General features: G+C 38.8%; 1 protein-coding gene and 1 long non-coding RNA gene across 3 annotated transcripts in view; one reads left to right on the plus strand and one right to left on the minus strand.

The window, feature by feature from the left end:
* The first annotated feature begins 4,915 nt into the window (after positions 1-4,915).
* The window catches only part of LOC124864875 (myeloid cell surface antigen CD33-like), a 39,446-nt gene continuing 18,077 nt past the window's right edge, over positions 4,916-26,284 (plus strand). Inside the window, exon 1 of the mRNA XM_047359848.1 lies at positions 4,916-5,048. The gene's annotated coding sequence lies outside the window, so the exon portion shown is untranslated. The remainder of the gene's footprint in view (positions 5,049-26,284) is intronic.
* Positions 18,021-25,055, minus strand: LOC124865011. Of its 2 annotated transcripts, XR_007037424.1 has the most exons (6): positions 24,968-25,055; positions 24,456-24,526; positions 23,316-23,398; positions 22,321-22,476; positions 21,874-21,966; positions 18,021-19,573 (listed from the first exon to the last, which is right to left on the minus strand). It is a non-coding gene; the product is annotated as an uncharacterized LOC124865011 (long non-coding RNA). The 2 variants fall into 2 exon arrangements; XR_007037425.1 differs by lacking the exon at positions 24,456-24,526.

A 26,284-nucleotide genomic window follows, 5' to 3' on the forward strand; every position in this document is an offset into this window, starting at 1 on the left:
GTCATTCATAAATGTATTTGGAAGACATACATTACTTGAAAAAGCAATAGCTACAAGAATAAGTGCCGCTTTTGGTTTGGACCAAAAAAAGCGGATCAAAAAAGCGGACCAAATGACTTTTTGAATACCACCTAAATATAGCACTATTAAGTCAGACAAAAAGTTTGTTTTTTACAAACTGATGTGAGTAATAAAGACCTTTTTGAGGCATACTATGTGAGATACTAAGTTTTTTGTGCTGTCGAAGTGTCTATCTTTGATCCCAGTGTGTCTCCTGGGCTCTGAATATAGGTCACTACTGTCTGGTTGACTTTATGAGTCATTTTGATGTCAGCTAAAGATCCAGTATTTAATTAGATGTTTATGAACTAAACTGTCTCTATCTGAGATCAGAAGGTAAGGTATGTGGTATCTATAACATTGAAGTTGGTAAAGCTCTTTCCACAAGTGCAGAAAGCTAAAACCATTTAAAAGAGAAAAGTCATTATTTGATGTTGTATCTTTTCCTTTTTGGCCTCAGTGTGGCTTGGGTGGCTGAGGTCTACATTTATCTTTGGCTTTCTTGCCCTCATATAGTTTCACTTTTCTTCAATATGTTTTAGATTTCTTCAAATGCAATTATACTTTTAGTTGTCTTATAAACTTAAAGATTCTAGTAAATGCTGTAAATTGAGAAATGTTATGAGTGATAAATAAACTGATCAGTTGAAATACTTATTTCATGAAAACTTACATTTAACTTTAGGGATCTGGATGTTTCCTGCTGTTTCCCTCCTGGGGATGGTGCCATGCACTATAAAGCCTTGTTATGGTCATGGCAGTCCATGTTGGCATTTTAAGGAGACCCTTGTGAGGGCAACAACTACGGAGAACAGATATGAACCTCCCATTGGATAATTACTGCATAGGTGATTATGTTTTGGCTGGCAACAGGTTATTTAACCCCAACTGGTGCAATGAGTTTCTTCTCATTTCTTAAACAACCATGTTGAAAGACACATCCCGTGGTCGTGGAAAAGATGTCAGTCTATTTCAGAAGAGTCAAATCATTGGCACGCATCAAACAGAGAAAACATCTAAGGGATCGCAGAAACTACTAAAACTGGGTGAAAACAGTCAAACGCATTATTAAAAACTGGAAGGATGGTGGGGGCCCATCGTCTTCAAGGAAGAAATGTGGCTGGAAAAAAATCCTGAATGATTGTGATCGGCGATCACTTAAACGTTTGGTGAAATCAAATAGAAGAAAAACAACAGCAGAACTCCGGGCTATGTTTAATATTGAAAGTAAGAGCATTTCCACACGCACAATGCAAAGGGAACTCAAGAGATTGGGACTGAACAGCTGTGTAGCCTTAAGAAAACCACTAATCAGTGAGGCTAACCGGAAAGAAAGGCTTCAATTTGCTAAGGAGCATAAAGGTTGGACTCTGGAGCAATGGAAGAAGGTCATAAGCTCTGATGAGTCCAGATTTACCCTGTTTCAGAGTGATGGGCACATCAGGGTAAGAAGAGAGGCAGGTGAAGTGATGCACCCATCATGCCTAGTGCCTACTGTACAAGCCTGTGGGGGCAGTGCTATGATCTGGGGTTGCTGCAGTTGGTCAAGTCTGGGTTCAGTAACGGTATGTGTTCAAAGAATGAGGTCAGCTGACTACCTGATTATACTGAATGACCAGGTTATTCCATCGATGGATTTTTTCTTCCCTGATGGCACGGGCATATTCCAAGATGACAATGCCAGGATTCATCGGGCTCGAATTGTGAAAGAGTGGTTCAGGGAGCATGAAGCATCATTCTCACACATGGACTGGCCACCACAGAGTCCAGACCTTAACCCCATTGAGAATCTTTGGGATGTGCTGGAGAAGGCTTTGCACAGTGGTCAGACTCTAGCATCATCAATGCAAGATCTTGGTGAAAAATTAATGCAACACTGGGTGGAAATAAATCTTGTGACATTACAGAAGCTTATCGAAACAATGCCACAGCGAATGCTTGCTGTAATCACAGCTAAAGACGATACAATGAAATATTAGAGTGTGTGACCTTTGTCTTTTTTAGTGGCAACTTTTGTTTGGCCAGGCGTGTTATAGTGACTGACAGAAAGGTAAGCAGTGCTGGAGCGAGTCAGATCCACAGTTTTTCCTTCCTTTACATCAGACTTGTACCTTTACATTCACTTATAAATCTACATAAACAAGTCATGACCATATTCAATCACAATGTTTGTTACAGCTGTTATATGTTGGTACAACACTTTTGCAAAAAAAAAAATAAATCGGCCTCTATAGATACAAGCAAATATATTATTAGCAGAAGACATAATCTGCTGTCGGTGCAGATTGTTTCAGCTGACAATGGACACAATATACAATTGTTCTTTGCTTTAACATCTTCAGTGTACTTCAACAAATATCTGTTGGTTAAACTCCCTTCCACGAATATGGAAACTTAAAACCAGTATGTTGCATATTGCCTTCCTATTAGGCCACCTCTTCTGCTTTTCGCCCTCGGTGTGACTTCAGTTTACATTTAACATATGTTCCCTTTCTTGTTCCCATATTGCCAAGCTTTTCGGACTGATAGATCCTCTGGTCAGAGTGACACCGCTTGAAACCAGAAGCGGAGGTGGGGCAGGATTGAGATACATTACAGGATGCAGACACTTTTTGCCCCTCCTTTATGTTCACTGAATTGGCTGTGACTAGGTTATTCATGAATCACAGCAGGGCATTTAAATAATCAAAGCAGAGAATATCATATGGAAAGGACAAGTTCACATTATGTGCATATGCTAAAGTGTTTAATTCAAGTTTACCTTGAGCTACTGTTAAAGCAAAAAACAATTCTTCAGTTAAAATATTTTTTGAAATTGCTGTAATTATACAAGTTTATCTAAAGACTAAATTAACACCCATTTAACACAGATGTAGACTAAAGGTACAATTACTAAATTACAATAATTACAATCTTCTGTTTTACTTGAGGTTTCCTTATAAGATCTTCAATTCTGGTAGAACGTGCAGCAGCATCTACATGGCACCTCTGGTTAAATTCATTTAATCATATAAAGAAGCCTTTGAAGTATTTTTCAAAAAACAGGAACAGAGACTGCTTTTCAAATGTAAAAATGTGGCCAACAGAATTTACATGTCTACTGTGCAAATAAATTGTTTTCCCCATGCATGCATGGGTTCTCCCACAGTCCAAAAACATGACTGATAGGTTAAATGGTTTCTCCAAATTGGCCTTAGGCGCAAATGAGTGTGCGCGTGGTTGTTTGTCTTGTGTGTGTCTGTGTTGCAGTGCGATGGACTGGCAACCTGTCCATTGGCACCAGCTTCCCTGCGACCCACTATAAAAGAAGCAGTAGAAAATGACTGACTGGCCAATATAGCCACCCTTCTTATTAAAACCAGTTACAAGTAAATAATGTGTGGTGGCGTTTTATGCATAATTTATCATCAAGAGGCTGTCTCATTATTCCTCAGCCACTAGATTTTAAGTTATTTTACCCAATCAGTTCATTGCAAGGGCAGACACAACTAGGAGATCAGTCGTTTTCAATACCGCTTCTTCCATAGTGGGTTGCGGGGAAGATGGTGCATATCTCCAACAGTCTATGGGTGGGAGGCGGGGTACACCCTGGACTGGTTGCCAGTCAGTTGCAGGGGACACCTGCTATTCTGCTCTTATCTAAATCACACCCAGTTAAACAATAAAGATATAACATAAAACTCACCCTACCTATTTTCTTGTGGCAGAAAATAAGAGTCATCTTTAACAGGCAATTAATTATTAATTTAAAAAGAAAATAGCATGTGATTAAACACACAAAACCCACAGAAAAACTGGCTCCATTAAGTACAACTGCCTAATGAGAATTTTCATTTTCTCCATGTAAAGAAAAATACCTAAAAAGATCAAAGTAAAGTACAGAGCAAAGTAAAGTAAAGTAAATGGATATTTTTATAGATCATAACTTATCTGTTATGAAAAATTACAAAACACAGTTAAGCCAAATCCTTGTACTCTCAGCAACATGCTTTACAAGTTTGAGGTCAGTCTGATTTTGGAGCTAAACTGTGAATAGACACATACATTTTTTGCATGATAGTGATTAAGTTAAAGTTGTTAAAGTCAGAACTGTCTCTGTCTAAATCCTTAACCTCTGCTACAATAACACAGGTCATATACAAGGTAATGGATACTGTTTTACATTTTTCAAAATAGATACAAAGGAGGCAAAATGAAAGTCTCAAAACAATTTAAGATTTTTTGGACAAATTGTAACATTAAAAATATAATCATCAAGTGTACCCTGACAAAAAAGTTCCACAGCAGAGCAGCAGAGCAGGTTTGAGGAACACATAAGGCAAGACTTGGATGACCTGGAGCGTGTCAAGGGTTAGCCTGTTAGGGAACCAGTAAAACCTGACCACCATGCAGCACCAGATCCCAATTGGATCTGGTGCTGCATGGTGGTCAGGTTTTGGCTTTCTGGATATTTTTTGTATTTTCCCCCTTCAGCGTGATGTTGTCTCTCATCAAGTCAAAGCTTAACAAAGTAAAGGCTGCACCTCAGTGTATATTAGATGAACCCTTAACAGCATTTTGGGCGTTGACCAATATCATTTCAACCTGAAAAGACTCACAATAAGAAACACAAAGATGGCAATTAGAGATGTTTATTGATAAAAGTTAATATCTTTGGCGCTCGGACCCCAGAGGAAGACATGAATGCTGAGAATGACATGAGCTTGAATTAACATATTAGGCTTAGAATTAGATGAGTCTTCCCCCCTTGGGATCTGATACTTGTGGTGGAGTGAAGGCCTAAGGATGTAAGGGAGCCAGGAGGAGTATGTGAAGGGAGATGGTGGAGGTGGCATGGAGGAGGGTTGAAGCTCAGCTGGAAATCCATGACTGGAGGTCCTTAAAAGCGAAACCTCGGAGGATGATTGATTGAAGACACCTGCGGATCTGACGCTGATTGGATGGAGGAGAGACGCAGGGTGGAGTCATAGGATGGCCGGGGGGTGTAGGTGAGTCTTTCAGTTTGAATTTTCGTCAAAACTCCATTTCACAATGACATCTAATTAACAAATGACCATCAATGATTGATGGTGTCAAGTCTGACAAATTCTCTTTTTCAAAATAAATGAGCTATTGATATGAGTAAAAAACACAACATTTTGAGATGTGTAATTTTGCTCTTTTCTGCCACACAATGACAACTATTTTGATAGAATTTGCCATGAATAATTTCTAAAAACCCTCCAAATGTTGTGAAAAGCAGCCCAAATTTTAACAACCTGCCCAAAGCAATTTGTTTCAGCCCAACATGTTCAAAAGAAGCCCAGCTGGGGGAAAACCAGTGCAGTCAGGCAAATTGCACAGCACTACCTGCCTCCTCATATATGCATGCCTAGGACCGGCCCTGATTGCCAAACAAATGAAACTACACAAACAAACCAATATCTTTGTGCTACAGTGAGTGTGATGTATATACGAAACAAAGAAACTCAAAGTGGAAAGTTATGGTGCGTGCCGTTACCGACTGTGTGGCTGCAGGTGTGGCCATCACACATATACTTCCACACAGGGAATTGATACATTGACTGTCATAATCATAAGTAAATATTTAAATAAAGTAGAAGATGCATAGACAGTGGAGTAGAGGATTGTAGGATAACTGTGCTTCTGGGAAACTGCATCCAAACATGGAACTGTTGTTTCTCCTACTGCAGAGCTGTCTGCATGAAACTATGAAAAAAAAAAGTGCACACTGCACTAAGTTAGGTTTTATGAAAAGCTAGGCTTAGGGAATTGTGTGTACTTTTTTATGTACATGGACTTTTTATATTTTATTGAACCTTTTTTTTTACTAGCAAAAAAAATCAACACAGAAACAAAACCGGCCAGCATAGCACATACAACCATGCAAAAAGCTTAATGCTGGTTACATTTAAAAATAAAGCGTGATCCTCCCTTCTCATTCAAGTCCCGAGGCAGGTAGTCCAGAAGGGGTCTCCATATTCTATAAAATACATCCAGTTTGACTTTTGTTAAGGCACTAAGATGCTCCATTGGGAGGACCCTAAATGTCTCAATGTACCATTGTGTAACAGAAGGGGGCAGCCCCAGAATCCACTGTAACAAAATCGCTTTGCCAGATGTAAGAGTTTGCTCAGTAGTGTAATCTGCTCTGGCAACAAGGATAACCCCTGCCCAGAGGAGCCAGAACAAAACCAGAACCGGGTCCAAGGGAATTTTTTGATGGAAAATAGAGCAAACCTCTGTAGCAACATTTTTCAAAACCTATTAATCAACGTACAATGCCAAATGCAATGGTAATATGGGGCAACATTTAATTTACACTTCACACAAATAGGAGGATATTGAGGGTGAAGTTTCTACATATGCTGTGGAGTGGGCTGTAGTCTGTGCAGAATTCTGTACTGGTACTCCCTGAGTACTATCTTCAATAGTAAACACTTTTGCTGTTACTGAGAAGGCCCTTGACCATGTTTCACTGCTAAGTTCAACCCCCATATCTGTTTCCCAACAACTTTTGCATCTGTCAGTGGTAGAAGGATTTAGCATCCCCATGCCTATAAAAAAAGGGAAATGAGATTCTTTTTGTAGTTGGAATCCGTGTTGAATTTAAGAGAAAACTTTCTACGGGGCTCAAGATTCACTGATCCCCTGGGAAGTGATTATTGTATAAAGTGTCTCACATGAAGAAAGCCATAGAACATTTTCTGTGAAATATCATACTTCGTTTGTATTCGTCTAAAGGGCATGAAGTCCCCCTTTTCAAATAAATCACAAGTCTTACATTTCTGCTATACCAGCTGTTACATATGCTAAATAACAACCTTTTGCTTTTAAGTGAAAGATTGTTATTCCTTACCCCTACCGGGAGTTCTGCAAGATCCATGGATGCAAGAGAAAGTAGTGAGAGGGAATCACGGCACCAACTGTCCACATGCGGTTCAGACTGATGTAAAAAGTAGTGTAACCAATCTGATATTAACCATTCATTACATGCCCAATAATATTATAAAAAATTAGAAACAGCCGGACCTCCCCTGTCCTTTGGCAGTTGCTCCTTTCAATGCCATATACATTTTGACAAACATTTTTCAATTTCAGAGAATGTTGATCTGTTAATTTTAAGAGGTAACATTTGCATTGGATCCTGGGAACAATCTTCATTTACTAAACCTATCCTACCCATCCATGACAGTAGGAGATCAGACCACCTGTTCAGATATCTCTTGACTGAGGCCATGTCAGAGTTAAACATAATGATAAACTCAGAGAAGGTATGCACTGAAGGCACAAGTGAGTCAAAGTTATCTTTGGCTGGCCAGGGAGAGACAGTTCATTCTCTCAGAGGAGCTGCCCTGTGTCACAGCCTTTTATTAAAGAAAGAAAAAACACTCATGTTACAGCATCGTGGGTGTGGCTATAGTTTCACAAATACAGTTTCACAAATACAAGTCCTACTGAATAAAACTGGTTCTGTCCAGATACTGATACAGCCCACACATCCACATCTGGCATTCAAGGCCACGGAGATTGTCCGGGGTGCGAACAGCCTGCTTCCCAGAACTCCCCCACACACACACACACACGAGGTCCTGCTCAGTCTGCATAGCAACCATCCAAATGCAACTCTAAGATAAGATGACAATTCTGTTAATAGTTCATAAAAGTACTTCAAAAATAAAGGTAAAAAGTATTCAAACCACTTCTATCAAAGTTCACCCAACTAAATAAATGTAAATATCTTTTAATGGTAAATCATAAAGATAAATAATCTTTTTAAACTAAGCAATGATAATTCTTCCAACAATTCCCTCCTGTTTATTATTGATTAGTTTAAAATAAGTCATCCATGTCTACATTTCCTTTCGGCTTTATGCACCCACTTCATTTAGTACTAAACTATTTCCATGTCGTCATCAGGATCTGGATCATCTCTCTCCAACAGCTGGTAATCCTGGGACAGCATTGTTCCAACTATACCTGCAACCATCTTGGAAATCATTACTCTGATGCAAGGAATGATACACATGGTGAAAAGGCAAAAACAGCACTAATATTATGAGAAAAGGAATCATGATTTTGAAAAAGACTCTGGAAACCTTATTGAGACAGATGTTTGGCAATGATCATCAGAACATCAGAGCTTTATTAGCGCTTTTAAGGTCCCTCAAAGATGCATTACAATGAAATCAATCATTCCCATTCACACACATTCACACACTACTTACTTACGTCTCTGTCAGAGCAATTTCATTTGCAAAAATATGAACATTATTTGACTTCTATTATTCTTAAAATGCACATTGTTTGTGTTGTCTGTTGGTGTCACGTTATCATTGTGAGGTCAGTGAGGTTCATAAGTCAGTCAGAACCTTGGTCGTTTGGTCTGTGCACATAATGTTTCATAGATCCAGCCCATGATTAGTCAGCAAACTTCCACACAGTGTGAGGTTATGTCTTCCACCTATAAGAGAAAATTACATTGTTAATGAATGAGCTGCATTTCCTAGGAACACTGCAATCCCACTGTCTTCCTCCTGGATGAGCATCACCTGTAAAAAAAACTTTCATCATTGCTTGTTTCACATATTCAATCAGATCTTTATATTATACCAGTAGGTGAAGTTGTTAGTATCTCATGTAGACTGACATATACTGTTGCATTTGGAGAGGATCTCAGATTAAATAAACATAGAGCTTTAATCCAGGTTAATTTTGTGTCTGCAGACTTTAGCCAATATATATATTTTTTGTATACATAAACAGCAAGATCCAAAACATTTTCAAAAGGCAGATTGTGGCAGAATGTAAACAAAACTGCTTATTGATTGACAAAATAACATTCAAGCACACAATCACCATATCAAATGTTCTACTTCTAGAGGATCACATAAACGTCTGGGGGCCAGTTTTGGCCCGCGGACCTTGAGTTTGACACATGCAGGGTAGAGTTACAATCTTCATCAGAGCTCTCAGCAGAGACAGGCTTCTGCTGTGTGCAGAAGTTTTATCTTTGTTTTCAGGCAGCTGCATTTCCTGTGTCAAGGTCGTTTCACAGAGCTGAAATTTCACTTATCTCAAAGAGAAAAAAAAAAAAAATCAAGAATGCACACAATCTGAGTCAAATAAGACATTATTTCCCTGTAAAATGAATCTTTTGCATTTTATCATGGTGCCGCTGGTAGTATAACACCATAGAATGATTTTTAAAGCACCTGTTTTTCACTAACACTTGACTACAAGATTTATTTATTCTCAGATTACTTCTCAGCACTGTTCTGCCTACTGGGATGGGTGGTGCTCTGCCCCCCTCTTCTTGTTTTCAGTTTTCAGTTAAGCTGAAAGTTTTTTGCCCTGTACTTTTCATAAGGCCTCACTATTATGGCTGTCTGTTAAAGGCTGCTCTTGCTGTTTTTTAATTTATCTTTTAGTTTTAATCAGTTTACCAACTGTGTGCACACAGAGACTGAGAGGTCCCCTTTGAAACTATAATCTTTCTGCCATTTAGCAAGGTTTTTTACTGTATCTGGATCTTTTGAATGCATGAACTTTGCATCTCCCTCCAACGGGGGGTGCTCCTGGACGCAGCTGCCAATCTTTGGAGAGGTTCTATACTTAGTTTATATTTTAATTAATAGTTTCTAATCAATAACTTTTAACTATGTATTATTATTATCTTACTTCAACTAATTATTATTATTATCTTATTTATTTTCTGATTTACCAACTTATTATTATCTCATTTATGTTCAGAACATAAAATATGTATGTGAATCCACCAGCAAACAGAATTTCTCACCGGACCCTCAATTCCTCCCGGAAAACAGGCTACTAGATGAAAAACCTAGTTATCATCCGGTTTTCCGCTTAGGGTTCTAATCCCGGGGGTAAGAGGTTTTAGACTGTTACTGGTAAAATGCCTAATAATACAAATCAGAATTCCCTACAACACAGGTTCAGTGGAGAACAACTTCATGTTCACACCGCTAAGTAGGCTCTTTCTTGCTGAACTGATTTTACAGATCAAGTTTTGAAATTTACACTAAGTGGACCTTTTAATACCACTTAACTAAATCCATGATTGCAAGGTGAAAAATGTCAGGTTTTGCCAATTTGTTTTTTGTTTTCATTTACTCTTGCTGTTAGGTGTTTTTGGTTCGTTATGATTTAGTAGTTTACTTAGGTTTATGTATTCCTGCCATGTGCTTCTTAGCTTTGTTAGTTCATCTGCATTTCTGTCTAATCAGTTTTATTAGTTGTTTTCCCCCCCGGTTTGTTATTTTAGCATAGTTCTCTTTTGTCTAGTTTCTCAAGTGTTATTTCCGGTTATTAGTTGCAGTCTATCTAGTAGTGTTTGTGTTTATTTACTTTTATGGTTAGGAGTTTCCATGAGTTATTTCCTGTTAAATCCAGAATAGAATTTAAAATGTTCCTCCTCACATATAAAGCCCTCAATGATCAAGCTCCATCATACATCAGAGATCTGATTGTTCCGTATATTCCTAACAAAGCACTTCTCAAACTGCAGGTTTGCTGGTGGTTCCTAGAGTCTCTAGAAGTACTATGGGAGGCAGATCCTTTAGTTATCAGGCTCCTCTCCTGTGGAACCAGCTCCCAGTTTTAGTCCTTGAGGCAGACACTCTGTCTACTTTTAAGGCTAGGCTTAAAACTTTCCTTTTTGATAAAGCTTATAGTTAGAGTGGCTTAGGTTATCCTGAGTCATCTCTGTAATTATGCTGCTATAGGCTTAGGTTGCTGGAGGACATAATGTCCACTTTCACTCTCTCTGCTACATTCTCATTCTACTCTCCAATGTTGCATTATTTGCTGTTATTTCAGCTTTTAACTTTATGTTCTCTCTGTTTTAATTACAACCGTTAAATACTCAGTAATAATTGATAACTATTACTAGATGTCAATGTTTAATCAACTGTTTCTGCCGAAACATGGCAAACTTTGACCTTATTTTGACTGACAAATCACTCTTGCACAAAATAAACACAAACGCCTTCTCTTTATCTACGTGAATATTTATTAAATCAACAGCCCTGGTACACTCGCTCTTCCAATTCAATAATCTTCACCTAATCAAACATGCAAAGTTCTACACAAAAGGGGGGATAATATCTAACTAAACAAAATAAAACAAACAGCAGTGGGTGTATATGGAATCAAACCAGCAGTTATGGCAGTTATGACAAAATTGCACAAACAAAATATGGTTGAGCGAATCTCGGGGAGGCCACTCCCCAAAGTGTAGCTCAGTGGGACACGGGTCCTCCAAGCAAAGTTGCAAACCCAGAGGACAAAGGTTAAATAAAACTTTTGGCGGCAAGCTAGTAAAGCACGAAGTTGAAGACAAATAAAATGGTTGATTTTCACCATAAGGTTATCATAGCAGTCCAGTTTCACAGCGCACCTGCGCTCAGGTGTCCAGACAGTAAAAACACAACTTGTGAGACTCGGCAGCCTCCGAAATTCAACAGCAATGAAGTTTAAAAAACAATGTCATGCACCTACAATTCAGAACACATTAGAATATAAGTGTTGACTCTAAATCGCACTAAAATCTACTCTATCCCGCCCACGCTATTTCTAATAAAGAAATAAAAATAAAAAGATGGATTTTACTTGATGTTGTCTCCTTTGAGCAGAGGGAGAGAGAGAGGGGGGGGAGTTACTGCGCCTCTGCAGCTAACTCCAAGAAGAGTGGTTAATCTTCTTTGCCTCATTGGCGAAAGGGAAAAAAAATGATCTGACCATCAGTAGTCGACTGGAACAAAAAAAAAAGGGTGGCAATCCATCTCCTTGAAACCTCTGTGAGGGTTTTTTCTTCTGTTACGTGTTGAACTCACATCTTCGATAGGTAAAGTGAAATTTCTGGCCTTCCTATTCCAGAAACTTCTTTCATGAATTTTTCTTTTTCGTGGGCCAACGGGGAGAATGAATGAAAGTCCATGCGGGATTTCTTCTCCAGAATTGATGCTCCAGTTGTGTGATAACCCCGTCTCGGTTTCAGCTGGAAAGCACCTCCTTAAAGGGGCCACCTTCTTATATAGTGTCCTGTGAGCTCAGACTTGGGACGCCCAGTCATATCAGCTGCAGTGACTGGGATTTGTGGTAGTGGACTATACTGGGATACAAAATGGCCGAAAACGCCGGAAGGCCTGGTGGCGTCCAGCAATGTGCAAATGGTCCAATATTCAGCAAAACATGGTCCAACACAGGAAACTGAGGAAACTCAAGAGAAATTCAGATCTGCAGAAAATCTCTCTTTTACTTGCCAGTATTGTAGCGCCAGTGCAATCTCCACCGAAAAAGAGTTTGTTGAACACCTTAGTCCACATTTGAAAAAACATGAGACTATCAACTGTGTTTTTTGCAATTTCAGTACTAAGATTTATGGAAAGTTGCCTCCCACAAAAGCCGAAAGCATACTCCTCACTCACTCCAAGACTTTAAAGAAGAGCTGCTAAAGAGGTATGGAAATTCTTCAAATACAGATGATCACAGTGATGTGGATGTTCAAGATGGTAAACTGTCTATTGCTGATGATAGTCAAGATGATAATAATGTGAGATATCTACCAAACCTCACTGAAAAGAAATTGGCTTTGTTGTTTCTAACACTGGAAAGTACTTTAATGTATCTAACATGTGTATTGATGAGGTTGTTGAAGAGTTACATTTTATCTCTTACTCAGCATCAGGTCCTATCATCAAAGATATTTTACAGTCGTGTTTGAGGACGCACAATTATGAGATTGATGAGTGTGTCAGACATGGTGACAAAGCTTTGTGATGCCAACCCCTTTACCTCTGCCCTGAGTAGTGGTGGTCCACTTTCTTCTGCCTACAAGAGAAGGGCTTTTCATAATGAGCAATTTGCTGTGCTAGAGCTAGTGGAGTTTGTACTCAGTAGGGAAGAAGATAGATAGGAGATAGAGTTTTGTCAGTATGTCCCCATTCTGAAGTCATTACTTCAGGTTTTGAAACACAAAGAGATCCAGGATTTGATCTTGCAGGACCAAGAGGCTCAAAGTAATGGAGAAACTCAATACAGGGCATTTGCTGATGGCTTCCATTATAAAACAAATGAGTTGTTTTCTGGAGAAGATCCTACCACTGCTATCATTCTCTATATTGATGACTTTGAGATATGCAATCCACTGGGCACATCAAGGAAAAATCACAAAGTCACAGCTCTGTACTGGGTGTTAGCTGATGTATCTGCAATTCTCAGATCATCACTGACCTCTATCTTCTTAGCCATTCTCCATAGGTGCTGAAGTTGTGAAAAGATTTGGTTACAGTACTGTACTGAAGCCACTGCTCAAAGATCTTGTGAGCTTGGAAGATGAGGGCCTTCATGTCCCAGCATTAGGAGAAGAGTGAAAGGAATGGTGTCTTGTGTTGTGGCAGATAATCTTGGGGCCCATTCAGTTGCGGAATTTGTTGAAAACGTCTCCAGTTCTCAAATTCGCAGATTTTGTCTGGGTAACCAATCAGAGTTTCAGAGTGATGGAGTGAGGACAGGGGCATTTCAACTCAGAACTAAAATACAGCATGAAATGCATGTCCAGACGGTGCAGGAGAATATTGCTTTGACTCATGCCTGTGGAGTCAAGAGGCAGTGTGCTCTTACAGAGCATCTAAAGTATTTCATTGTGTTGTCAGCTTACTCACCTGATGTGTTGCACGATCTGTTTGAGGGTGTAGTCCCCCAAGAATTGGCTCTGTGTCTTCAAGTATTTATTCATAATAAATACTTCACTCTTGATGAACTCGACAAACGCATCAAAACGTTCCCCTTCAATGGTCAGACAAGACTAATGCTCCACAGCAGGTCCCTCTGAAGTTTGCAGCAAGGAAAAGTGTTGGTGGGAATGCCCATGATAACTGGTCATTGCTGCAATTCCTGCCCCACATAACTAGATCAAAAATCCCTGAGGGTGATCCAGCATGCGAAGTACTTCTAGTGCTCAAAGAAATTGTTGATCTTGTTGTAAGTCATGTTCACATAGAGATGACTATTTGTTACCTAGATACTAAGATCTCTGAACACAGACATAGGTTTCTCCAGGTTTTCCCACAGGAAAAACTAATTCCTAAACATAATTTCCTGGAACATTATCTACAGCTGATCAGGGCCTTTGGTCCACTTGTGTTACTGTTGACTCTGCAGTTTTAAGCCAAACACCACTTTTTTAAGCGTGTTGTCAGGCACACTCACCACTTTCGAAATATTCTGCTGTCACCTTCCATGAAGCATCAGCTGATGGTAACCACCATGATCCCAGTGTTTTGAAACCTGTCTTACAGGCCACACAGGTGTCTACTGTAGACGTTACTGTGCTAAGAAAAGATATCCAGGAAGCACTGCAAGCTAAATTCCCTGGTGAGACACATATCCAGATAGTCAACAATGTGTGTTACAGTGGCACAAAGTATACAGTTGGAGTTATTTTGGTTAATGGCTTGACAGGTGGTCTGACAGATTTTGGAGAGTTGATCCAAAACATTGTTGTGAAGGGTACTCTTGTACAGGTCCTTCTCAAAATATTAGCATATTGTGATAAAGTTCATTATTTTCCATAATGTCATGATGAAAATTTAACATTCATATATTTTAGATTCATTGCACACTAACTGAAATATTTCAGGTCTTTTATTGTCTTAATACGGATGATTTTGGCATACAGCTCATGAAAATCCAAAATTCCTATCTCACAAAATTAGCATATTTCATCCGACCAATAAAAGAAAAGTGTTTTTAATGCAAAAAACATCAACCTTCAAATAATCATGTACAGTTATGCACTCAATACTTGGTCGGGAATCCTTTTGCAGAAATGACTGCTTCAGTGCGGCGTGGCATGGAGGCAATCAGCCTGTGGCACTGCTGAGGTCTTATGGAGGCCCAGGATGCTTCGATAGCGGCCTTTAGCTCATCCAGAGTGTTGGGTCTTGAGTCTCTCAACGTTCTCTTCACAATATCCCTCAGATTCTCTATGGGGTTCAGGTCAGGAGATTTGGCAGGCCAATTGAGCACAGTGATACCATGGTCAGTAAACCATTTACCAGTGGTTTTGGCACTGTGAGCAGGTGCCAGGGCAGTGCTGAAAAATGAAATCTTCATCTCCATAAAGCTTTTCAGCAGATGGAAGCATGAAGTGCTCCAAAATCTCCTGATAGCTAGCTGCATTGACCCTGCCCTTGATAAAACACAGTGGACCAACACCAGCAGCTGACACGGCACCCCAGACCATCACTGACTGTAGGTACTTGACACTGGACTTCTGGCATTTTGGCATTTCCTTCTCCCCAGTCTTCCTCCAGACTCTGGCACCTTGATTTCAGAATGACATGCAGAATTTGCTTTCATCCGAAAAAAGTACTTTGGACCACTGAGCAAGCGTCCAGTACTGCTTCTCTGTAGCCCAGGTCAGGCACTTCTGCCGCAGTTTCTGGTTCAAAAGTGGCTTGACCTGGGGAATGCGGCACCTGTAGCCCATTTCCTGCACACGCCTGTGCACGGTGGCTCTGGATGTTTCTACTCCAGACTCAGTTCACTGCTTCTGCAGGTCCTCCAAGGTCTGGAATCGGCCCTTCTCCACAATCTTCCTCAGGGTCCGGTCACCTCTTCTCGTTGTGCAGCGTTTTCTGCCACACTTTTTCCTTCCCACAGACTTCCCACTGAGGTGCCTTGATACAGCACTCTGGGAACAGCCTATTCGTTCAGAAATTTCTTTCTGTGTCTTACCCTCTTGCTTGAGGGTGTCAATAGTAGCCTTCTAGACAGCAGTCAGGTCGGCAGTCTTACCCATGATTGAGGTTTTGAGTGATGAACCAGGCTGGGAGTTTTAAAGGCCTCAGGAATCTTTTGCAGGTGTTTATAGTTAACTCGTTGATTCAGATGATTAGGTTCATAGCTCGTTTAGAGACCCTTTTAATGATATGCTAATTGTGTGAGATAGGAATTTTGGGTTTTTATGAGCTGTATGCCAAAATCATCCGTATTAAGACAATAAAAGACCTGAAATATTTCAGTTAGTGTGCAATAAATCTAAAATATATGAATGTTAAATTTTCATCATGACATTATGGAAAATAATGAACTTTATCACAATATGCTAATATTTTGAGAAGGACCTGTATTTCTTAAAATGCTTAAGTGCTTGGTCAGTTGAGCATCTCAGGAGCTACATCCTTGAGAAAACATGCACTGTCAAAATGCTTGAGCCTGCAGAGCTTTCCCTTTGACACCTTACATATTTGGTGGAAAGAACATTATAACCCTGAAACGTTACATTTGTGTTACTAAGATGGCCGACATATCCTTGACTCCATGCCTGTAACAAAACCAAAAAAAAAACGGTTGCTCCAATTTGGAGAAACACAGAGTTCTTTAATAACTAATGTATGACTTTTGTCATGATGAGATATAGCCCTATTAACCCAAAGTTTTGTTAAGATGTACATAGAAGACAAATTAAGTGCAGAAACAAAGTCTGTTATTATTGGTGATCCCTCACTTATTGGTTATGTGGCCTTCATGTTTTCATCTAATAAACAAAAATTAGAATAGAGTTTGGTGCATTGGTCTGGCATTGAGCCTGTACAACTCTGGTGGAAACACTAAATTGTATATTTATTGACATTTACGGTACCTTGTTATACATTCCAAACATTTGTGTTTTACAGATTGAGAAATGTCACAACCAGCCCATCTCCGAGTGATAATTTCAGACCACAATGTTCAGAAACTGACATTACCAATTGGAATCCCTGGAACAGTTGAAAAACTTTGTTCAACTGTTAGAAATGCCTTTGGGATTTCTGGGGATTTCTGTTTGCATTACAAGGATGCTGATTTTGCAAATGAGTTTTTTTTTTACTTGAGATTGACAACTGACATCACGGATAAGGACACTATCAATGTTGTGTATATCCAGGAACCTGCTACAGTAATTTTAACCCTAAGAGACGTAGATGGCTCTGTCTCAAGTGTTATTGATGGTTATCTTTGGTATTCTGATGATGCCTGCTCATCTGTGTCCTCCCATGACACACTGAATGTTTCTCCAGATCTGAGTACAGAAGGCCTAGCTCAGCGGTCACAAGGTTGGTCTTCAGAATTTGCAATCCCTCGTTTCTTTTCCACTACAGAGATTCTGCTTCAGTCAGGTAATAAAAACGTCATTTGTACAGTGTTGGGACCCAGCCATGGATTTCAACATTAAACTCCGGTACAGACTTTCCTGAACTTTTCAAAATAAATCGCATTTAACTGACTTCCAGCAACTGAGGAAAGGGGGACTTCCCATGATGCCACTGTCTGAATAAGAGCACCCCCTCTCCAACAAGCCGACCTCTTCCACACGGCCTTCAAGAGGGATCGGATAGGGGAGACAAGCGCGCTGATGTCTCTTTGCTGGCAAACAAATAAATTTTTCAACTGGATCCACACTCAAAAAAATAATTCGTTCAATTTACTTAATATAGTTATGTCAACAATTTCCACTAAACTGAGTTTTGTTCTATATAATTCCAAACAATTATTAAGATGCCAATAAGTGACTTTAGTGTAACCAACATAACCTAATCAGGCAAATCCAACCTTATCTGGCCTGTTTTGACTTATTTAATAAGTCTGTGTTCACCTAATTAAACGGTTCAAAGAAATACTTAACTGTGTTGATTAATGCAGACATATAAATATATCATTTCACTGACTTAACGTGTTTATGTAAATAAAACTTGACTGTATTTAGTAACACAAATCTAACAATACTTTGCAGCTCCAACTTAACTAACCTAAATTATTGTTGCACTCTGTGGTTCTCATTTTACCTAACTTCTTTCACTTAGTACAACCTTAGCAGTCTTAAGTTGACTTACTAAACAAGGATATGTCAACGATTTCCACACAGTGTAGTCAAGTAAATTCAAATTAAACCATTTTAGTTTTTTGGAGCAAATGTTTATTACCTCTGAAACACAGAACCAAACCTTTGCCTGAGTATCAAACATTTTCATGTTTAAGAGCATTCACTAAGGAGCAAAGAAGGAAAAGTCTTTTTACTCTCACATTAATAAGGTTACATCTGTGATTTTATACATCATGTTAATATTTTCTAAACCTGTTGAAAGACCAAACCAACAACAAATGGCAGAAAGAGTTAAGACATATCAGGTTTTGGAGAAAGAAATACTTACACATAGTAGATAAATTTACTTTTTGATCCTGTGGCCTATATTTGTAAAAACAAAAAAGAAAATCACCAGCTTTACCCTTTAACCCTAACAATGATCAACTATCAAGAATGTTTACAGATAAATGAACTCCTATAACTGTCATCCAAGAAAACACTGTCAATTTAAGAACAGACAGATGAGATGGTTATTATTTCTTTAAGAGAAACATCTAACATGTTTTCCCTACCTCTAAATATTATAAAAATGCGCATTTAACAAAAACCGTCTGGACTTGTGTGTGACCTGCACAATTCTAAACCAGAAAAGCCTTCAGATGAAATTAAAATGGAAATCAATACTTAAATGGCATTTTCTAACACTGAATATGAATATGAAAAAGGTTAAACAGTGCTATACCATAGAAATACTTAAAAAAGCAAATTCCCTTTTTCCTTTCAGGATAACAAATCTGTAAAAAATAAAATCTGATAAGCTCAAAACTGCTTCACCATTTAGCTAAAGATGGACATTTTGAAAATTGCACCACCTGTAAAATCAACATGTCCTGATAAATGTATCAAACCAACTTAAAATCTTAACATTCCTGTTGTGCCTCTAAGTCTTGCTCAATATTTTGTCTACTGCCATGAGACTAATTTAACTTCTCTCATTCTCAACAATCTTGCTCTAACCTTCTGACATCTCTCATTGCCCCCTCTTTTATACCAATCTTTGCTACGCTCTCCATTTTGAAGTCTCACCCTCAATAAACCTCAAATGAAAAACTTAAACGTTTGGTAAAACATATTCAGACATCATTTTCAAAGACCATTAAGAGTTCAATGTGTGGGTCCAAACGATTCCAGTCCTGTAGATGGTTAGGGATAAAAACCATTGTCCAAGTGTTCTGCAGCGCCATTTCAAGGTTATTCTAAATGGTCTTTTAGTGCTCCTCTCTACCACCTCTTGGTCCTCTCTCCTCCTTGCAATGTCTTTTCTGAACTGTTCATTCAAACAGTTTGTTTTTTAGCACTTGAGCTTTAGTTGAGAGAGTTTCCATCCAGTTCCATCACAATCTTTTGGAAAACCTCAAATGTGTACTTAAGCTTTGTAGGGTAGCTCAAGTCCAGTGAGTAAATGAGGCCAAACAAAATGGTGACTGCATTAGCAATGTTACCGAGGTCATGAAGCACTTCGACACCTTCAATGATTATTCCAACATCTTCAAGGTCATCTGTGGGCTCTGCACCTTCCTTCTTAATGATGAAGATTCCCAGGATCATCTGCCGCATTCCCTCCTGGTTGTCCTCAACATCCTTAGAATCAAAAGAAATAAATCAGCCAGAACACAAGCAAGTAAAAACATTTAATTGCATTTTGCTGCACCATCTATTCAGCCCAAAATCAACCAAAGAATATTTGGTGTAGCCCTTCAAGCTCATCCAAAGTCTAATTTTGATTTCTTCTCCCTTAAATTTGAAAGTTATACACTGGTCTAAAAACATCAGAACAGATTTTCTATGCAAGCATGGCCCCATCTATTCGCCCCAAGGGAAGTGTAGCTTTATTAAATAATATCTGGCAATATTCTATATTTATTAATGTCAACAGACCTTATGATTTAATAGAAAATCAACAATATGACAGGTTTATACACAGTGCCTATCATAAATATTGAGCCCCTTGGATGTTTTACCTTTTTTTGCTTTCATAAATCAAACAGGATCAATACAATTTGGCTTTTTTAACACAAAAATGTATTGGAAAAAACTTTAATGTCAAAGTAAAAACAAATTTCTACAAAGTAATGTCAATGAAACAAAACTATATAAAGACATAACTCTTTGCATAATTATACAGCCTCTTCAAGTCACTATGTAGTAGATGTACCTTTGGCTGCAATCACAGCACTCAGTCTGTGTGGATAAGTCTCGTACATCTGCACACTGCTGTTATAAAACTGCTCAAGCTCTCTCAAGTTGCGCAGATATCAGGCATGAACAGCCCTTTTCAAGTCCAGCCACAAATTCTCTATAGGATTGAGGTCTGGGCCACTCCAGAACATTTAACTGGTTCTTTTTAAACCATTCCTGTGTAGTTTTTGCAGGATGCTTTGGATCATTGTCTTGCTGGAAAATAAATCTTCTCCCAAGCCGTAGTTGTCTTGCAGACTGAATAAGATTGTCCCTCAGGATTTCGGTGTATTTTTCAGAATTCATTCTGCCCTCTATCTTTACAAGTCTTCCAGGGTCGGCTGCTGAGAAACATCCCCACTGCATGATGCCGCCACCACAGGCTTCACAGTGGGGATGGTATGTTTCTGGTGATGCGAAGCGTTTGGTTTCCACCAAACAATGTCTTGTCTAATGGCCAAAAAGCTCAATTTTGGTGTCTTCAGACCAAAGAATCTTCTTCCACTTGACCATGGAGTCTTCCACATACCTTTTGGTGAACTCTAGTCGAGCTCTGATATGACTTTTCTTCAACAGTGGCTTTCTCATAGCCACTCTCCCATAAAGGTAGCAGTTGCTATATGCAGTCTTTCTCATCCGGGCAGCTGAAGCTTGTAACTCCTTCAGAGTAATCGTAGGGGTCTTGGTGGCCTCTCTCACTAGTTTCCTACTTGTACAGTCACTCACTTTACGAGGGCAGCCTGATCTAGGCAGATTCTCACACATGCCATATTCCTTCCTTTTCTTGATGACTGATTTCACTGAACTCCAGGGGATGTTCAATGCCTTGGAAAATTTGGATGGACCTCTATTGAATTAGACCAATACATTTAAAAGGGGCTGAATAATTATGCAAACACTTATATTTCTTTATACATTTTTGTTTCCTTGTCATTATTTTGTAGAAATCGGTTTTCACTTTGACATTAACGAGGTTTTCCTATCACATTCTGGGTTTGGATCGGACCAAAGTGCAGATAAGAGCTTGGCAGCCGCATGATGAGAGGAAGACTTTTCTTTAATTAAAGGTCTCCAAAACATAACATAATCCAGCATGAACAAACATGAGTCAAGCCAAAAACTTACATGTGTACATAGTTCTGTAACGTAGCAAAACTGAGCATAAACAGGGGTAGTGAACGAGGAATAGTGACGGAGGAACCAGCGGGGAACAAAGAACACAGACCAACTAATATACAGGGAGAAAACAAAGGCAGGTAATCACAGGAACTAAGAACAGGTGTGGCAAGGAGACATGGAGGCATAAGGGACAGGTGGAACTAATTAACAATAAAGGAAACCATAGACCTAAGAACGGTTAATACAAAAACACAAACCAAGTCCAAGGATGTCATACCATGACATTTCCAATAATTATTTGTGTTAAAAAAGCCAAATTTTATTGACAGACTGATTTATGAAAGCAATAAAAGTGTAAAACCTCCAAGGGGGTGAATACTTATGATAGGCACTGTATATATCCAAAGCTTGACATAGCACATTATGTCAAACTTTGCCAGCAATTACTGTAATTACAGTAATTGCTGGCAAAGTTCTTGGTCCCATTCATTTGTTTATAAACTCTTCTGAAAATGTAAACATTACTAACATTTTCAAAGATCAAATGTGTGGAAAGCAGGTGCAAAAAAAAAACAAAATCTTACAATGTACTCCTTTATGAGGGTTTCTGGGTCTTCATTGAGATAAACAACTAATGCTTTCAGTACACAAGCTCGTTTAGTTTCAATGGCATCATCCTGCAACAAAGAAAAAGGTCAGTGTGATTATTATTGTTATATTGTAGAGAAAATTACATAGGAAAAAAAAGTCCACAATGGATGAAGATTTTATTAGTTTCCATCGTTGAATGTAGCTTTTCTAACAGTTCAAGAGTTTAACTTTAGGGGTATTTTTCAAATCTACTTACGTTGTAAAACACCTTGTGACAAAAAGTTATTAGAAAGTATAAGGGGAACAAATGTAAAAAGTATTAAGATAAATAAAGTAACAATTACATTCACACAACAGAATGAACTGAACAAAAAAGGTCTTGATGTTAAGAAACAAACAAACAAAACCAAAACACACGTAAAAAAACAAAAAAAATAAACCTTGTCCAAGTCTGCCATGATGTTCTTAATTTTTTTTCCAGCAGCTCCTCCTTTCCTTCGGAAGATTCTCATTAGCTGCAATGAGTGGTGATCTAGCTGCTGCATGAATCTGCATCTCAATGGGACAGTGGTGATGCGGGCAAACTCTGCTTCCACCTGCAATCATTTAATGACAGTGTAACATGTAAAAAATAAAACCGTATTATTTAGCAGCTCATCAAGAGCAGCATGGAAACAATTTTCTAATTTCAATAAAATTAATGCCAATTTCTGCTCTACAACTTCAAGTAAGTCCTCATTTTCTGGCACTAATGCATAATCTTCATGTTCCGCATCATAAAGAATCTCAGCACTTTGTCTCAAAGGTGTATCTCCCAAAGTACAATTTAGTGAGCCCAAATTTGAGTCCAGTTTTACAATTCCAGCTTTAAAATCATTCAGTGTAAATGTCTTGTGCTTTCTATTTTTATGTGTTTGATATGTTCCATAAATATTTGTTTGAAAGGAACAATTATTAAAAAAGCAGAGGATGGTTTCTTGTCTCTTTAGATGGGTATTGATATGAGCAAAAAGTTCTGTCGATGAGGCAATGTCACTGCGTGAACAATGATGGCAGCTAAATGTTGTGTAATCCACTGATCTCGGAGATGTCTGATTAACGTGTGATCTACATAGGTGACTTCGGAGTGCATTCCAGGTTTTAAAGGTGCAAGGACAATTTAAATATGTGCATGGATAAGGGTGTCTGCGGCCAAAATGGCCATGGTTCAATCTGTAATGCTTCAATAGCTGAGATCGTGTAGTCTCTTGTGCAGCACACTCTTTACAGTTCCACATTGATGTTACTGAAATCGAAGCAAAACAAAAAGACACTATATCATATATTGTTTGTTATTTTAAATATATTCATGGATGTGGTAAAATAGGCTGACAATTCATTATGATGTTGAAGATGAATACTTCTAGTCAGTTAATGTTGATGGCATTTTACTTACCACTATGTGAGCGTCACAGACAAATGGAGTTGTGTTGTTGCCCAGTCTTCATACTTGGGGTTGATTTATGAAACAGAGATGTACTGTAATAAATTAACCAGAGTACTGGTTATAAAATAGAAAGTGTAAAACAAGCCAAAATGTAGTTTTACAGTACCAATTACATTAAAACATTACAATAATGGCTTATTCATCACATGTCAAACTCAAGACTTGGTGTGGGTTTGGGAACCATCTTAGTATTTGTTTGTAGAATGGTGCAAGTTTCATGGAGACTTACTATCAGCTCAACTGTGCATATTTATTCACATTTGTTCACTCGTGTGGTTTATTTAAAATAGCCCTGGTTATGTAAGTAGATAAATGTAGAAATGAATCACAAGTGCAATGTCTTTTCACCTTGTAATGCTGTTAAAGCCTCAAAATCGTATTCTAAAGCACAATGCTATGAGCACCAATAAACACTTCAATCAAAATAAATTCCCAGCATGATTGCATATGAAAGAAGTTGAAAATCTATATTTCCCAAAACTATCAATTACTAATACTAATATTTCTAGTTCAAAACCACCATAGAATTCTGCTGTTGTTCATGCTATGGAAGAATGGCTGTCAAAGACCAATTCACACTTCAGTGCCACAAAAACACAGTCCCATAATAGTAGTCCTGCACATATTCAAAACAGTTACAAATGGCATTAGCAGCATAAGGACTTAGTTTGAATTTACAAACCCTCTGTATTTAAAGTAATGTACTATCATCAGAATAAATAAACAACCAGCAGCTTCGTTGAACTCTACAAACAGAAACTGCCGTTTGAAAAGCATTGGTCTATACACAAACACCAAAATTGAAACCACATTAAAATAAATGTATACATGTAACATTATTACATCACACACATCTAAACCATATTTTAAATTTTTATGACCTGGCTTGATAAACGAGCAAATTATATTCTAACCAACCTGGTTCCCCCTCCACAGCTGGTTGAAAAGCTCCACCACTTTTTCTACACCAACATTTAAACACAATATAGTAACTGAATTTGATAAAAGTACTGCTCAATTTAAATTATCACAAAATGCGCTGCTACACATTCACACAATATACTGCTCACTCAGCGCTATGCGACATACCTCTGTGGATCCCAACAGCACAGGTCCCTCCATCACACCAAGCCCACTCACTCTGCTACAGGGAACTTGTTCTACCACGTAAGCAACACATGAAGGTCAGCGTAGCTCAATTTTCAAGCCTACTCTTCAACACGACTGCTAACTTCGTCTTTAACTTACAAGCTACAGTGACCAACACAAGTTTAAGCCTGACGTCATCTCTATCTCCGTCTAAAGTCCATCTCAGCATTTAAGTGAACTATTTTAATACCCTCTTAATGTTACACAGCTCCTAACTGATTAAAGCGCCTCTTTCGGATACAGAATTCAACAGTTAAATTGTAATTCTGAACTATTTCCGCCAGCTAGCATGAGGTTGTATAGCATTAGTTGGCTAGCTACAACGTTAGCTAACATGTGCTTGGACATTGTTCATATTTCTGAGAGAAATGCACACCAACATCGCCTGTATAAATTTCTAAAAACGTGCTGATACCATCTTCATATATAATGATTAAAAAAAACATACTTACTGATAATTGTTGAGATAGTTCCTTATGGAAGAGCGGAGTTGTCGCGGCTAGCGCCACCACTTTCGTTTTTTTTTCAGGGTGAGGTTCTGAGCATGCGCGAACCTTTTAACGCGACAATATACGGGACTTTATAAAGGGAAAGTTTGGATTGTTGAATTCACTCAACACTGTTATGTTGTCTGACACAAAATGGGATATGTGACTTCAACAAGTCTAAATTTTAAGTTAGACTTGCGAAAGTGTGATATGTTTAAAATGCCAACACAAATATATTAATTAATTTTGTTATAGGTACGTTTATTTCATTCAACACTTCACAGAGTTCCCTTTTTTGAGTGCAAGGATGTCATACGATCATCGATCATATGCAAAGTTAAGTACGAATGAAATACTGTCTGTGTATCCGGTATTTTCATTCATGAACGGGGAAATTAAGGTGTAAGAATTGCTTACTTTCTCTCTGAGGCCTGCAGAAGCAAACGGTCCCAGAGACGTTCCCTACAGAGACGCGGTCTCTATGAAGCCGAGCGGAGCAGTCTCCCAGTCTGGAAGGAAGACAGCAGAAACCCCATCACCATGGTTACAGTAACGTGCAGTGTGGTTGGCGGACAGAACGGGCTGTCTTTCATCCACAGCTACGGAGGTTAGCTAGAAGCTAACCGTTTGTTCACAGACAGCCGACAAAACAGCCGCCACTCCCCACAGCTAAGGAGGTTAGCTGTAGCTAACCGTTTAAAGACTGTGGACGTTTCTTCAAACGTTTCCGCCTTGGACAACGTTTCCTCACCACACTTCATGAGGTTAAGTGTTTGGGCAGAATAACATAGAAGTGATTTAGATTGAAATGATCTAAATGTTTTGCATTTTATGAAGTTTGGTTTTGTTTGTGTTGAACTCAGCTATCTTGGTGCTAGCAGACTATCTGCAGCACACGTGCTCAGGTTGTGTTCTTTGTGTGTTTTTAAAGTTAAGACAAACTTTATTTAAAGGGTGATTTTACACAGAAGGTTGATCATCGGCGTGTTGGTGCGCATTGTTTTGTTTTGTTTTTTGCTTTAAAACGGTCTTCTGTGATGGTACCCGGAACTCTCTCACCAGAGAAGAACTCATGAACATCAGGGCTACTACACCTGAGGAGTTATTTCCCACTTTTCTGCCTACTGCTCTGGAATTTTTGGACATTCTGGTCAAAGGTGCACTCACCTTTGCTCATGCGGTGAAACGCCGGAAGAGAGGGAAATGGGCTGGGGTGCTGGTACGTCTTCGCCAGCGTGGACTACAAACACCGTTACCTGGAATATTTCTCTCTAACGTGCG

This window comes from Girardinichthys multiradiatus, chromosome 3 (genome assembly GCF_021462225.1).
Source record: "Girardinichthys multiradiatus isolate DD_20200921_A chromosome 3, DD_fGirMul_XY1, whole genome shotgun sequence".
Taxonomy (NCBI): domain Eukaryota; kingdom Metazoa; phylum Chordata; class Actinopteri; order Cyprinodontiformes; family Goodeidae; genus Girardinichthys; species Girardinichthys multiradiatus.